A 14,935-nucleotide genomic window follows, 5' to 3' on the forward strand; every position below is an offset into this window, starting at 1 on the left:
GGGGAAAGAATTCTATTAACCAATCATCTCATGCCACGTTGCCTATTTCATATTCCTATGGGAACAACATTTATATAGTGTTTGATACTTATAAAAAAATACTGTTAGTCTTTTACTTTTTATATTGGATTATTAATATTTCTATATTTGTAGGAACGAATGCCAGGTTATATTAAATTTTAAAGTTACATATGTGAGTGGGAACAAGAATATGTAATAGGTACCAAGAATATTTTACCAACATAACTGTTACATTATCGGTTCGACTGCAAACATAGTAATATATATATATATATATATATATATATATATATATATATATATATATATATATATATATATTACTATGTTTGCAGTCTATATATATATATATATATTACTATGTTTGCAGTCGAACCGATAATGTAACAGTTATGTTGTATATATAATCATTTTTCTATTTATTATTTAAGATTACGACATTTATCATATTTAATAAAATTAATAATTTTTTATTAGACTTGTTATTAGATAGGAGTATAGATATAAAGAAAAAATAAAATAATATTTAATTTTTATAAAAAAGACATCTAAGTAACTTACATGAATTAATTACAAACGTAGTAATTTACATGAAGTATATAATGAACAAAAGATAAACAATAAAAAGAATTATCTTCATTGTTAGGTCATAAATTGTGGTTTATACTTTTTTTTTTCATAAGCTATTAGAGTTCTCGGTCTAGGACCGAAATCACATGTGATTTCGGTTAGACTTTATATTGTTTTGTTTGGGTTTTGGGATTGGGCTTGGTTATTAGGTCTAGGTATAAATAGTGTCTTTTGAGCCTTGTAAAGAGAGGGACGTTTTTGGGGGCTGCCATAAGCCAAGAACGAGATCTAGAGTGAAATAGAGAGAAAACAGCGTGTAATTGGAATCTTGTGTACCAGACGATTAATCAATATATTGTATGCATTGAAGATTAATTATCTTGTTCTTATTCATCTTATATCTTGCATTATACATTTTGATTGAGATTCCACACCATCAAAGTGAATCCGATTGATACGTAGGAGAATTCGGGACTTACAAGTGGTATCAGAGCTTGGATCGGTATCAATCGGGTCATTACAAATAGTTTTTCCTGGAGTTTCTTGGTGTTTTTGATTCATATTTTATGAATTTTTGGCCATTGTTCCTCGTGTTCTTCATATTTTTGGAGTTTTGCTCGAGTTTGGCATTAAAGATTTGAAAATCTCGTGTTTTTTGCAAGTTTTTGGTGTTTTTAGTCGAAATCTGCGAGACTTTGGCGGCAGCCTTCGGTTTGCGGTCAAACCCTAGCAGATTTCGGAGCTCAGCAACGTTTGCGGTCGGATTCGTAGGATTTCAGTCAGCAGCGAACGTTTCCGGTCAGCAGCGAGGGTTCTCGGTCCGAAGTTGTGGAGGTTTTCGGTGCAAAGATCTCGGACCCGCAAATTTCGGTCCGCTGTTCTCGCTTCGCTGTTTTCGGTCCGCAGATTCACGGTCTTGTTCTCGGTCCGAGATTTCGGCCTCGCATCCTTGGTTGAAATTTCGGATTTTCAATATTTTGACTTATTTTCGGTCCAAACATATTTTTGATCCAATAACTTCGTTTTTGATATTAAAGTTGCGTATTTGATCAAAAAGCCTCGTATTTGGTCAAATACTCTCGTTTTTGGTCTTGAAATTTTGTTTTCAGTTTAGAAATTTTTGTTTTCGGTCAAGGTTATTTTATTTTTGGACAAAAAGTTTGACTTTCAACTTTGACTTTCAAGTTTGACTTTTAGTTTTGACTTTTAAGTTTGACTTTCAGGTTTGACTTTTCAAGTTTGATTTTTCTTGGTTTCACAATCAGATCTATTTTTGGTAAATTATTCTTTTTGGTGAATAATGAGTTCATCAATCACAAAAGAGGTCAATGAAACTTCCTGTTCTCAAGCATGTAGTGATACAATTAAACTTCTTCGTGATCAAGTTGATATATTACGTAGAGACAATGAGGACCTTAGGTATGAAGGATACACTCTCAGGAAGGGCCAAAACCCTTTAAAAAAATCAATTAGAGGCCAAAACCAAGGACTTTAGAAAACTTCAAGAAGAATGCAACACAAAGTGTGAACGTTATGATTATGCTAAAAAGGAAATTACCAAATTAACTGCAGAACTTGATGCATTTAAAGCTAAATATAAAGATGTTGAATTTAACTTCAAGAAATTTGACGTGTCAAGTGAGGTAGTTGTGTCCATGATAGAAAAACAGTTAAAATTCAAAGATAATCAGAATAAGGGCCTAGGGTATCACAATGTTCCACCTCCCTTCAATGACAACTATACCACACCCCTTGAAACCAATGAGGTAGAGATACCTGCTCAGTATAGCCAAACCCCTGTACCAGCTTCAGTTAAGACTGAACAATCTGGCCCAACTGAGAATATTGAGGTGAATGATTCTAATGCTTCTACTTCATGTGCAGATAAAGAAGTAGTGCAAGATGAGCATGAGCAAAACAAAAATGATTCTAGTTCAGCTGAAAATAATTCAAACTCTTGTGGTGTTGATACTCCCACTGTGGAAAAACCCAAGCCATAAAAGTCTGTTAAACAATCTGTTAAATGTTCTTGTGCTTGTGCTTGTGGAAGTTCCTTCAAACAAAATTCTTTTGGACAAGGACCAAGTCACAATCTTATCTACATGAAAAGGCAGACTTGCTTTAACTGTGGAATCCTGGTCACATTGCCAGAAATTGCCCATATCGTGTATATGTTCCTTACTACCAACATGGTTGGCAGAAAGTGGCAAGAGGGAGATTCTCCAAAAGAAATCCTTTGAGGTTACATTCACGCAATGGTGACTGGAACACAAAAGGGCCAAAAATCAAACTTCCAAGGACAATAAGGGAATGTCGGACAATAAGCCAAATTCAAGAGATGGTTCAATTAAATGAAGATCAGTTAGTTCGAAGTCATCTCGGCGATCGGTTTCAAGTTCTAAAGCAAGTGATAATGTAACATCCCGTTTTAAGAAGAATAATTAAAATAATAAACCGGAATCCCGAGAAGTAATTTTATTATTTTATTATATTATTATAGCCCAAAATCGAATTATAATTATTGGGGTGTTGGTTTCGGGGAGCCAAATGATATAATTTTGAATTCTGAGGGTTAAAGTGTAATTTCGGGATTTATTTTGCAAATGATTTTAGGAGTCAGGGGGTGTTTTGTAACATATGGACTCCATTTGAGAATAATTTATGGAGGAGGGGTTGTTTTGTAACTATAGGACTTATTATGAAAAAGAATTATGGGAGCAAGGGTTGAAAGGGTAAATTAATGATTTATTTTGAAAAAAATAGAGGAGGAGGGACCATTCTTGTTATTATGGGAAAAAGGCTAAGAGAGTCGGGGGTATATAAACCCGCTACCACCATTCGAACCCTAACCCTAAAGCATTATCTACAGCCGCCACCTCCTCCACCCTTATACCTCCCTTACCGGTGCCGCCATCTCCGGACCTTCCTACCGCCGTTCATCAACCTCCAGCCGACGCCCTTCATTCGTGTTCCGATCTGACGAGTCCAGCCGACTGCCGCCGCTGCCCCGCCATCCAAACGCCACAGCGACCACCGAAGCCACCGCCGCAACCGTGATGTCGGTAAGGACGTTGCAGCCGTATCACCCTTCGCCGACGACGACAAGGCCGCTGCCTTTTGCCTCGTCGTACCCACTTCTTCCTCACCCTTCTTCTGTTCGTGGACATTGCTTCGTAACCGGTGGGGTTGCCCACCCTCTCCGCCGTTGTTGGAAGCCGTATGACCACCGAAGATCGGCGCCACCGTCTCACGTTCACGCTGTCGCCGTTATTTCGCTACCCCAAACGCCACAACCGCTGCTTGTGACGTTGTGGGTTCCATCAGTCGAGAATCGGGGATGGTTTTAGGCCGCCATCGATGTCAAAGCTGCTGCTGTTGCCGTCGATTATGCTGTTGTCGCTGCTGCCCACCTCAGGTGGGTTTTGGGTTCATTTTCCGAGCTAGGGCTGCCGCCATGCACCACCACCGGCCGCCACTAGGTTGTTATGAATGCGTGTTTGTATTAGTGTGTGTATGTGTGTGATTATTTAGGGTTTAAGCATTGTAAAATGTATCTAAAAGAGGAGTAATTAAAAGAAACCCTAACCACCACCGTATGGTGGTGGCTACCGCCACCGGCCGCCGTGTCGGGTGGCAGTGTGCCTTGTTTGGGTTGTGACTCGTTTGGATGTTTGGACAAGGGACTACTAAACCTTAATGGGCCCAATAAAGCCCTAATGGACCTAAAGCCCAACCATTTGATAAATGGGCTAATATTTGGGTAGGAAACCCCAATTAGGGTTTGGAAAACCCTAATTGCATAAAACCCTAATTTTTGGGAAAAATCGGGATTCACACTTGAATTAATTATTAAACTTAAAGTATTAAAGTATAATCATTGGTAAATTAACCTAAGATAATAATGGACTTAATGGATTAAGCCCTTAATGGGTTAAGTAGGAACACTTAACCCTAATCATCATTTTATGTGAAACCCTAATTTCACTTGGGCATTGAGTTGGGCCTTCCTTTTTGGGTTTTGGTGATTGGACTATTAATGGGCTTTTCAAGAATAAGTAAATGGACTAAATAATTGTATGGGTTTTAGGATAAGGCCCATGTGAGAGTCTTGGGCCCAATTTAGAAAATTTGGCCATAGATGGGCCATAATTGGGCCTTTATGATTGTGTGATAATGGGCCATGGGAATTGGATTGGAATAATTGAATAGGCCTTAAGGAAAGACCATGTAGAGGTCTGGGCCCAATTTGGAAAATTGGGCCATATATTGGGCTTTGGCCCATCACTTGACTTTTGGGCCTTTGGAGTGTGAATTAGACCTTGGGCTTGGAACCCAGTTATTAATTGGGTATTGTTTGATGTTGACAGTTCGGGAATTTGTCAACCAGAAGCTGGAGTTTTATCTGCGGGACTTCAACAGTGCCAGGTGAGTTATCCTCACTATATCAACAGGGTCTACGGCACCAAGGCCGACCCTTTATGATTTACATCCTGGTTTAGGATGGTCGTTATGTTATTGTTATGTTAGATTACATCCTGGGTTAGGATGGTTGTTATGATTATTGCTATGCTAGAACTCATCCTGGTTAAGGATGGTTGCTATGTTAGGTTTCATCCTGGTTTAGGATGGTTGCTATGCTAGAGATCGGGTAGATCGGTATCCTGGTTATAGGATGGTTGCTATGATTAGTGATCTGTTAGATCTGCATGTTTACCTGTTTATATATATATATATATATATATATATATATATATATATATATATGCACATGTTTGCTGGTTTGGGGAAAGAGTTGAGGCAGGTCCTGCTGTGTGCAGTAGGCCAAGACACCCTGGGCGGACCGGGTAGACTGCAGGCCCAGGCCGGGAAAATCTAGTCAGGCCGAAGGCCCAGCGAGCGGTCCGGATAGGCTGAAGGCCCCGAGGAGGGCGGTCCAGACGTGCCGAGGGGTCCAGATAGACTGAGGACCGAGATTCGGTCCAGTCAGACTGATGGCTCATTATGCATATTGTTTGCTTATATGTTTATATGATATGGTTATATCTTTATGGGGTTGGTATTTTGGGGGTAACTCACTAAGCCTTCGAGCTTACATTTATCGATTATTGTTTCAGGTATTCTGACGATCGCGGGAAGGCGAAGGCGTGATCGTGCACCTCCTTACATTTTCATAATTGATTCTGGGGATACTCTGATGTTTAAATTATTTTGAAAGTAAACTGTAATAACTTAATGGTTTTAAATGTTTTAAAATGTTTTAAATTGGTTTGAATTTTTATGGGTGTTACAAGTTGGTATCAGAGCCTTGGTTTAAGTGAATTGGAGGAAACACTCATGTGTCTCCAGTCTCAAACTGAGGACAAGATTTTAAAATGATTTTTTTCAAATGGTTTTCAAAATACTAAAGGAGGATGCAAGTGTACGATCAGTCGGAGCTCGCGGATAGACCCCAAAATACCATACGGATTATTTGTATTATGATATGTTAGAACAACATGCTAGTACTAGGCTAGGTATCTTCAGGAATTGCATGATAGAGTTGCCTGATTACATGATGCCTGCTAGCCTAGGGTTTCCTTTATATGAGATTGACATCATTACTATAGTTGCTTAGTGTATGCATCACGGTTATACATAATTAAGATCTTATAGCCTGAGAATGTTTGATTTGGCCTTATGTTCTGTTCTTGTTTGATTGGGAGCTTAGGGTAGGATTGGATATTCGAAAGTCTATAGGGTCCAGCATTATGTATGGCTAGCATACACTAGTGCTGCAGGGTTGGTGGAAGTTTCATGGATAGGTGGGTTGTGAGAGGCCAGGAGGCCAGTTGTGAGATATTTAGCATTCCTCTTGGAGTGAGGATTGAGCGCTCGCTATATTTATGTGTATTGTTAGGGTGTTGTGGTGATACTTGAGACAAATATGGGTAGGTATGGAAGGTAGTATGGGCCCGTACTACTGAAAGCACAGGACCCATACGCGTAGCAAGGAAGTCACAACCCCTGGGGTTTAGTTGGGAGTTTGTTCCCGGTTATTATATGGACTATACGAGATCTTTTTGGTGTATAATCAGAATGATGGTTACGAGACGTATTAAGACCGGATCCGGATCAGGATCGGGAGCTGGCAGCCAGGATAGGCGAGTATTGTCAGAGGATCACGTCAGGGAGATCATCCGGGGGGAGGTGATCGAGATTGTCTGGGGACAGTTGCCGAAGATGTTTGGGTCTATTAAGGCCGCCATGGTTGGTTATTTCGATGAGCGCTATGCAGCCATTGCTGAGACGGCTGCCGCAACAGCTGCAACAGCTGTAATGACGGCAGGGGGCGGAGCTGGTCGAGCTTCCTAGTACCGGGACTTGTTACTGGGACGTATTTTGATGAGCAGGCAACTACAATTATTTGTGGATCAGAGGGATGTTCTGTACTCACTACATTCCGCGGGATGAGCGGGAGAGGTTAGCATTGGAGTTCTGGATTTTAGGCTTCAGTGGTTTTGCTCGAGGCCGGAATGCAAGACACGGGGATTCCGAAAGAGATTGATGATTATATGCAGCTGGAGTGTTGCAGCTGGAAGTAGAATGGTTAATTGATGGAGTGGAATGTGGTTTTCTGGGGCAAGGATTGTGCCCTTTCAGTTCTTTCGAGCTCGATGGAGTGAGCAGACTTCGGACCCTAGAATCAGGTTGTATTCTAGCTCGGGGTCAGTTGGTCGCCAGATTGGAGATAGTAGTTTAGCGCTGGTAAGCGCGGGTGGGTCGATGTGGCATAAGTATCATGTGAGGTCCGGATCGCCTTGGATCTCTGGTGTCGGACGGAAACGACTGATTATGCGACAAATTGTGCTTTTGGGATCAGAGACTATGTCTTGGGAGTAGTTTGTAGTCAGTTTAGGGCAGAGGTTGTTTCAGCTACTGAAGTTCAGCGTGAGACGATGGAGTGGGTAAGTGAGTGAGGGTGCGAGACCCTGAATGATATGATTTCTTGATCCGAGAGCGGGAGTTTTGTTGGAGCACTTTGGGAAGAAGGGTATTATGTGGGAGGTCTGCGGACAGGGTCCCACACGATGGTTATTCAGCATTGTCAGGATGCAGTAGTTCAGTAACCGTTATTGGTTGGCGGAGGGAAACGCCAAGGGAAGTAGCTCATTGCTGAGATGTTAGTTGGAGCATCAATCTTTTGGACTTCAAGAATTGAGTGGGGGATCATTCAAGTATTAGGGATTGTCGGTTTTACTGGGTTTCATGAAGTGTTCATCTAGTTATTAGAAGCATGTGATCATTTGGGATTGGCTAGAAATTGAGCACTAGTTGGTAAGAGTTGGTTGTTATCGGATCGATCGTTGGAAAGGGAGAAAGATTGGGAATTATCCAATATTCATGTATTGTGAAGACTTAGTCGAATCTAAGTGGGGGAGAATCGTCCCGGGATTCGGAAGTGGGAGTCGTTTTGGAACTGGGATAAGTTTTTGCACCTTGTCAGGAAGAAAGGTGGCCCAAGTGGCTATTGGTTTGAGGGTTTTGTGAATTGGGAGTTCGGTAGAACTCCCCAGCATGAGTATCGCGTCTTCTCGTTGCTTGATAGCAGATTTTGGAGAATCAGTTTGGGGTTCTAGTCAGGAATTTAGTTCAGTTCGGGGGTTCGGTCGAGTGTGTGCTCGACTATGAGGGTTTTTGGATTGATAAATTGAGGATTTTGTTAGCTGCCAGGGCTCGGCAGTACTTTCAGCACGGGTATGCAGGTTATTTAGAGTATGTGGTAGATATGCGGTTCAGAGATCAGACCACGGTTTTTCGATAGGGTGGGCGATCAACATGAGGTCTACAGTTAGGCCGAGATTATAGCCCACGGATTGGATCAGGAGTTCGAAACCCCAAGTGGGGGAAGAACTGGCTATACGGGAAAGGGCACCAGGATGGGTCCAGTTTTATGCACAACAGACTTAGAGCGGTCCGGATAGACTGAAGGCCAGCGGGGCGTACCAGTCAGGCCAAAGGCTCGGGGAACAGTCCATACAGGCTGAAGGCCCGGAGAGGCGGTCCAGACATGCTGAAGGTTCTGAGAGTGGTCCAGATAGGCCGAAGGCCCGGTGAGGCGGTCCAGTCATGCTAAAGACTCTGTATGTAATCCATTAGGTCTAGCGGTCAGATGGAGAGGGAAGTGTTGTGAGTCTACGGGAGGACCCGTAGCATTCACGAATTGTTTCAGACGATTAGGCCGAGGTGGGCCAGTTCGCAAGATTGTGGGTAGACTGCAACATGATCGAAATTAAGGAACCGTAGGTCGTTAGAGACCGGACATGATGTAAGACTACAGTATTCTGGTAGCGTTCACTTTTCATATTTGGTTCGATGGCGACAGATTGTCAGACTATTATGGTCGGATAGACTAGAAGTATTGATGGAGCCATGAGTGGCGATATAGCTAGGGAAAATCTTGCTAGTCGAAGTTGCTTTCGGGAATCGCGTGGAGCGACTGTAAGATCGCTCGTTAGTTCAGCAATCGGGCAGGAATCCGGCATTCCGGATGAGTTTTCTGTCAAGTATAAGTGTACTGCGAGGAAATTTGGTCTGTGACTCCGTCTTTTAGTAGGAACCTCAGGTTATCAGAAGTTGAGTAGCCAGTTGGGAGATAAGTGCAATGAATTCGACAATGATTCAGTGTGGGCGGTCTGTCAGGGAGCCAGACCATCTCGGGACTTCAGTTTACGGGTCGAGTAAATGTGATCATATTGCAAGGGATTGTTTATTTTCAGGTCTTAGGACCCTGCGAAGGTTGGATATGGTTGCCTTGGAGAGGCTAGGGTTTTGCTTGGGGCTGTAGCCAAGTGGTTCAAGTTGTTTGGCGTGTAAGGAATGATACGAAAACGATTTCGAGGACGAAATCAAATTTAAGTGGGGGAGAGTTGTAACATCCCGTTTTAAGAAGAATAATTAAAATAATAAACTGGAATCCCGAGAAGTAATTTTATTATTTTATTATATTATTATAGCCCAATGATATAATTTTGAATTCTGAGGGTTAAAGTGTAATTTCGGGATTTATTTTGCAAACGGTTTTAGGAGTCAGGGGGTGTTTTGTAACATATGGACTCCATTTGAGAATAATTTATGGAGGAGGGTTGTTTTGTAACTATAGGACTTATTATGAAAAAGAATTATGGGAGCAAGGGTTGAAAGGGTAAATTAATGATTTATTTTGAAAGAAATAGAGGAGGAGGGACCATTCTTGTTATTAAGGGAAAAAGGCTAAGAGAGTCGGGGGTATATAAACGCGCTACCACCATTCGAACCCTAACCCTAAAGCATTATCTACAGCCGCCACCTCCCCCACCCTTATACCTCCCTCACCGGCGCCGCCATCTCCGGACCTTCCTACCGCCGTTCATCAACCTCCAGCCGACGCCCTTCATTCGTGTTCCGATCCGACGAGTCCAGCCGACTGCCGCCGCTGCCTCGCCATCCAAACACTACAGCGACCACCGAAGCCACCGCCGCAACCGTGATGTCGGTAAGGACGTTGCTGCCCTATCACCCTTCGCCGACGACGACAAGGCCGCTGCCTCTTGCCTCGTCGTACCCACTTCTTCCTCACCCTTCTTCTGTTCGTGGACATTGATTCGTAATCGGTGGGGGTTGCCCACCCTCGCCGCCGTTGTTGGAAGTCGTATGACCACCGAAGATCGGCGCCACCGTCTCACGTTCACGCTGTCGCCGTTATTTCGCTACCCCAAATGCCACAGCCGCTGCTTGTGACGTTGTGGGTTCCATCAGTCGAGAATCGGGGATGGTTTTAGGCCGCCATCGATGTCAAAGCTGCTGCTGTTGCCGCCGATTATGCTGTTTTCGCCGCTTCCCACCTCAGGTGGGTTTTGGTTCATTTTCCGAGCTAGGGCTGCCGCCATGCACCACCACCGGCCGCTACTAGGTTGCTATGAATGCGTGTTTGTATTAGTGTGTGTGTGTGATTATTTAGGATTTAAGCATTGTAAAATGTATCTAAAAAAGGAGTAATGAAAAGAAACCCTAACCACCACCGTATGGTGGTGGCTGCCGCCTCCTGCCGCCACTGGCCGCCGTGTCGGGTGGCGGTGTGCCTTGTTTGGGTTGTGACTCGTTTGGATGTTTGGACAAGGGACTACTAAACCTTAATGGGCCCAATAAAGCCCTAATGGACCTAAAGCCCAACCATTTGATAAATGGGCTAAGATTTGGGTAGGAAACCCTAATTAGGGTTTGGAAAACCCTAATTGCATAAAACCCTAATTTTTGGGAAAAATCGGGATCCGCACTTGAATTAATTATTAAACTTAAAGTATTAAGGTATAATCATTGGTAAATTAACCTAAGATAATAATGGACTTAATGGATTAAGTCCTTGATGGATTAAGCCCTTAATGGGTTAAGTAGGAACACTTAACCCTAATCATCATTTTATGTGAAACCCTAATTTCACTTGGGCCTTGAGTTGGGCCTTCCTTTTTGGGTTTTGGTGATTGACTATTAATGGGCTTTTCAAGAATAAGTAAATGGACTAAATAATTGTATGGGTTTTAGGATAAGGCCCATGTGAGAGTCTTGGGCCCAATTTGGAAAATTGGGCCATAGATGGGCCATAATTGGGCCTTTATGATTGTGTGATAATGTGCCATGGGAATTGGATTGGAATAATTGAATAGGCCTTAGGGAAAGACTATGTAGAGGTCTGGGCCCAATTTGGAAAATTGGGCCATATATTAGGCTTTGGCCCATCACTTGACTTTTGGGCCTTTGGAGTGTGAATTAGACCATGGGCTTGGAACCCAATTATTAATTGGGTATTGTTTGATGTTGATAGTTCGGGAATCTATCAACCAGCAGCTGGAGTTTTATCTGCGGGACTTTAACAGTGCCAGGTGAGTTATCCTCATTATATCAACAGGGTCTACGGCACCAAGGCTGGCCCTTTATGATTTACATCCTGGTTTAGGATGGTCGTCATGTTATTGTTATGTTAGATTACATCCTGGGTTAGGATGGTTGTTATGATTATTGCTATGCTAGAACTCATCCTGGTTAAGGATGGTTGCTATGTTAGGCTTCATCCTGGTTTAGGATGGTTGCTATGCTAGAGATCGGGTAGATCGGTATCCTGGTTATAGGATGGTTACTATGATTAGTGATCTGTTAGATCTGTATGTTTATCTGTTTATATATATATATATATATATATATATATATATATATATATATATATATATATATATATATATATGTGCACATGTTTGCTGGATTGGGGAAACGGTTGAGGCAGGTCCTGCTGTGTGCAGTAGGCCAAGACACCCTGGGCGGACCGGGTAAACTGCAGGCCCGGGCCGGGAAAATCTAGTCAGGCCGAAGGCCCAGCGAGCGGTCCGGATAGGCTGAAGGCCTCGAGGAGGGCGGTCCAGACGTGCCGAGGGCTCGGAGAGCGGTCCAGATAAACTGAGGACCGGGATTCGGTCCAGTCAGACTGATGGCTCATTATGCATAATGTTTGCTTATATGTTTATATGATATGGTTATATCTGTATGGGGTTGGTAGTTTGGGGGTAACTTACTAAGCCTTTGAGCTTTCATTTATCGATTATTGTTTCAGGTATTCTGACGATTGCGGGAAGGCGAAGGCGTGATCGTGCACCTCCTTACATTTGCATAATTGATTATGGGGATACTCTGATGTTTAAATTATTTTGAAAGTAAACTCTAATAACTTAATGGTTTTAAATGTTTTAAAAAGTTTTAAATTGACTTGAATTTTTATGGGTGTTACAGATAAGGCATCCATCCGATCAAACAGGAAATGGGTTAAACCCGACTACAGATAGATACCAAAGGTTCGTACTCCCAAATCATCTAATGATTCTAATTCTTCTTCATCTTCTGTGTCTGATAAACAGGATATGTCATGGGAGAGAGTACCTTGTGTAGATGATAAAGGTCAACCCAGCTTCAAAAGGGACTGGGTCCCAAAGACCAACTAATCCCGCACTTTGTGTCGGAGCAGCTATGGAGGAATATCATCAGACTTCGGTTTGTTGATAGTGGCTGTTCCAGACACATGATATGAGACATCTCTCATCTGTACGACATTCAGAATCTTCATCGAGATTATGTGTCTTTTGCGGGAAAGGAATAAAGAAGAGGATCACAAATGGGGATTGTACTTAACGATGTGAAGAATTTTTTAATCTGTTCCGGAATTGAAACACAACTAAGGTTGAATGTGTTGCTGCATATGTGTGTGATGAGTTGAAAAACTCTTAGATTGATTAGATCTTTCAACAGGTTAAACAATAAAAGCAAACAAACACAATAACACGATATAGAATCAAGTAATGCTTAATGATTCAAATGTAGTCACGCCTCAGCAGAGCTCGATCAAGAACTTCCACTATAGAGGCGAGCTAGGGTTTGTAGTACAATGATGAGAATAATAAAAACAATATCAATAAAGGATGCATGCAAGCACCTTAAATACTAAACCCTAATAAGATAATCACGGTTGGATAAGCCCAAACCAGATAACAAAACTGGGCTAAGGACCGAGCCCATGGACGCAACCCTACTAGACCCAACAATCTCCCCCTTTGCATCAAATGGGGCGAGACTTCACTTCGGTGGAGGTTGATGAGTTCGCTTCACAACCTTGAACAATTTTGGAATGATGGCAAGAAGAGTTTTTCTGAAAGCCATATACCACCGAAGCATATCTGAGAACAGCTTCTTGTCTGCTTCACTATTTTGATCACACCCATGGATAAGCTCAAGAATGTGCTCCAAAAGGGAATTGGAGAATAGATGTTTTTCAGCCAGAGCAAATAAACATCTTTGACCTTCGCCTCTAAGAAACATGACAGTGTGAGACTGTGGATCAATTTTTCCCTTTACCATCAGCTTAATGTCACCAGCCTTCCCAACAGGCTTGATTAAGGGTCTCTTGCGTATAGCAGTGGCAATCTCCTGATCCATCTTCGCCACTTCATGAATGTAAGACACTAGCATACGCTTGATGTGATCAATGATGGGCTCATATTCTTTCTGATTGGATAGTAGGATGTTGTTCATAAGAATCCAATCGTGTGGATTCAGATTTGGCAGATCAGCAAGGGAAATCATATGGACCGAACCATCTGATCCTCGGGTCACATTGAACTTGACGTTAATGAACTTCCCTGCTGCAGTAGGTTTCAGCACCTTAATAGTTGTGATATTCTTGTTACTCCAGGTAAGGTACTGAGGTTGAGAGAATTCATGATAATATTCAAGCAAGTCTTGATCAACCTTTAGGTCAGGAGAAGGAACCGCCACTGCAGACTCAAAGCAGTGAAAGATGAAGGCTCTACGAGTGATTGGCATGTCAAATTGAGAATCTTTAGAATTCTCAATATTAAATGAAAGAACAGGCTCCAGCCAATGTGAACTTGGAGTTTCAATAACCTCCTTTTGTAGCCTTTCCAAAGTCTACAGAGGAAACATCGATTTCCTCTTATTAAGCAGATTCGCTTTTCTCTTCTCATTCTCCTTATTAATGGCATCAGTGACTTTTTCCTTAATCTCCTGAGCAGTGGGCTTGGATTTGAGAGGACTTGGTTTTGGTTTAGGAACCGTTTCTTCAATAACAACATCATCCTCATCATCACTATCATCAGCAACTCCTTTTCCCTTATCCTGCATGCCCGAACCTGAAGCTTCTTTCCCCTTCAGTTCAGTAACCACCTTCGGTTTTTGTGGTTTCGGTTTCGGTTGTTGAGGGTTCGGCTGATGTGGTTTCGGTGGTTGAGATGAAGACTTGTTACCTTCTCCCCCTTGTTGCGGAGAGACAACAGACTCCGGAACATTCTCTATCCGACTTAGAATATCCAGAGCAGACCGTAACTTCTCAGCCAGATGACGTCGAACCGAAATGGTAAGGACGGAATCGTGGGCTTCAAGAAGATGAAGGAGAATAGAGTGAACGTCACCTGCAGAGCTTTTAACCACAGACCGCTCTGAACGCAGTTCTTCAAGATCCTTGTTCGCTTGATTAAGCTTGAGAGTCTGGGTTTTAAGTTGAGTGGTCCTCAGAGCAAGTTCATCCATCACTTTGTTTTCCAAGGCAAGATCTGACTGAAGTTGATCCAAAAGTTCATTGACAGAAGCTTGATATTTGACGTGATCAGAGGTGAGGTTCTTGCGAAGCACCTCAAATAGCTCTTTCTCTTTTTGAAGAGATTGAGTGAGGGCCTGAACCGAGGCATTGACATTGGAATCATTCTGCTCTGTAGCGCCCTGTAAAGATTCAAGGAAAATGTTTGCATTAGAAATTAGTTTATCGACTTTTTCG

This window comes from Lactuca virosa, chromosome 8 (genome assembly GCF_052849685.1).
Source record: "Lactuca virosa cultivar CGN04683 chromosome 8, Lactuca_virosa_CGN04683_v6, whole genome shotgun sequence".
Classification (NCBI taxonomy): Eukaryota; Viridiplantae; Streptophyta; class Magnoliopsida; order Asterales; family Asteraceae; genus Lactuca; species Lactuca virosa.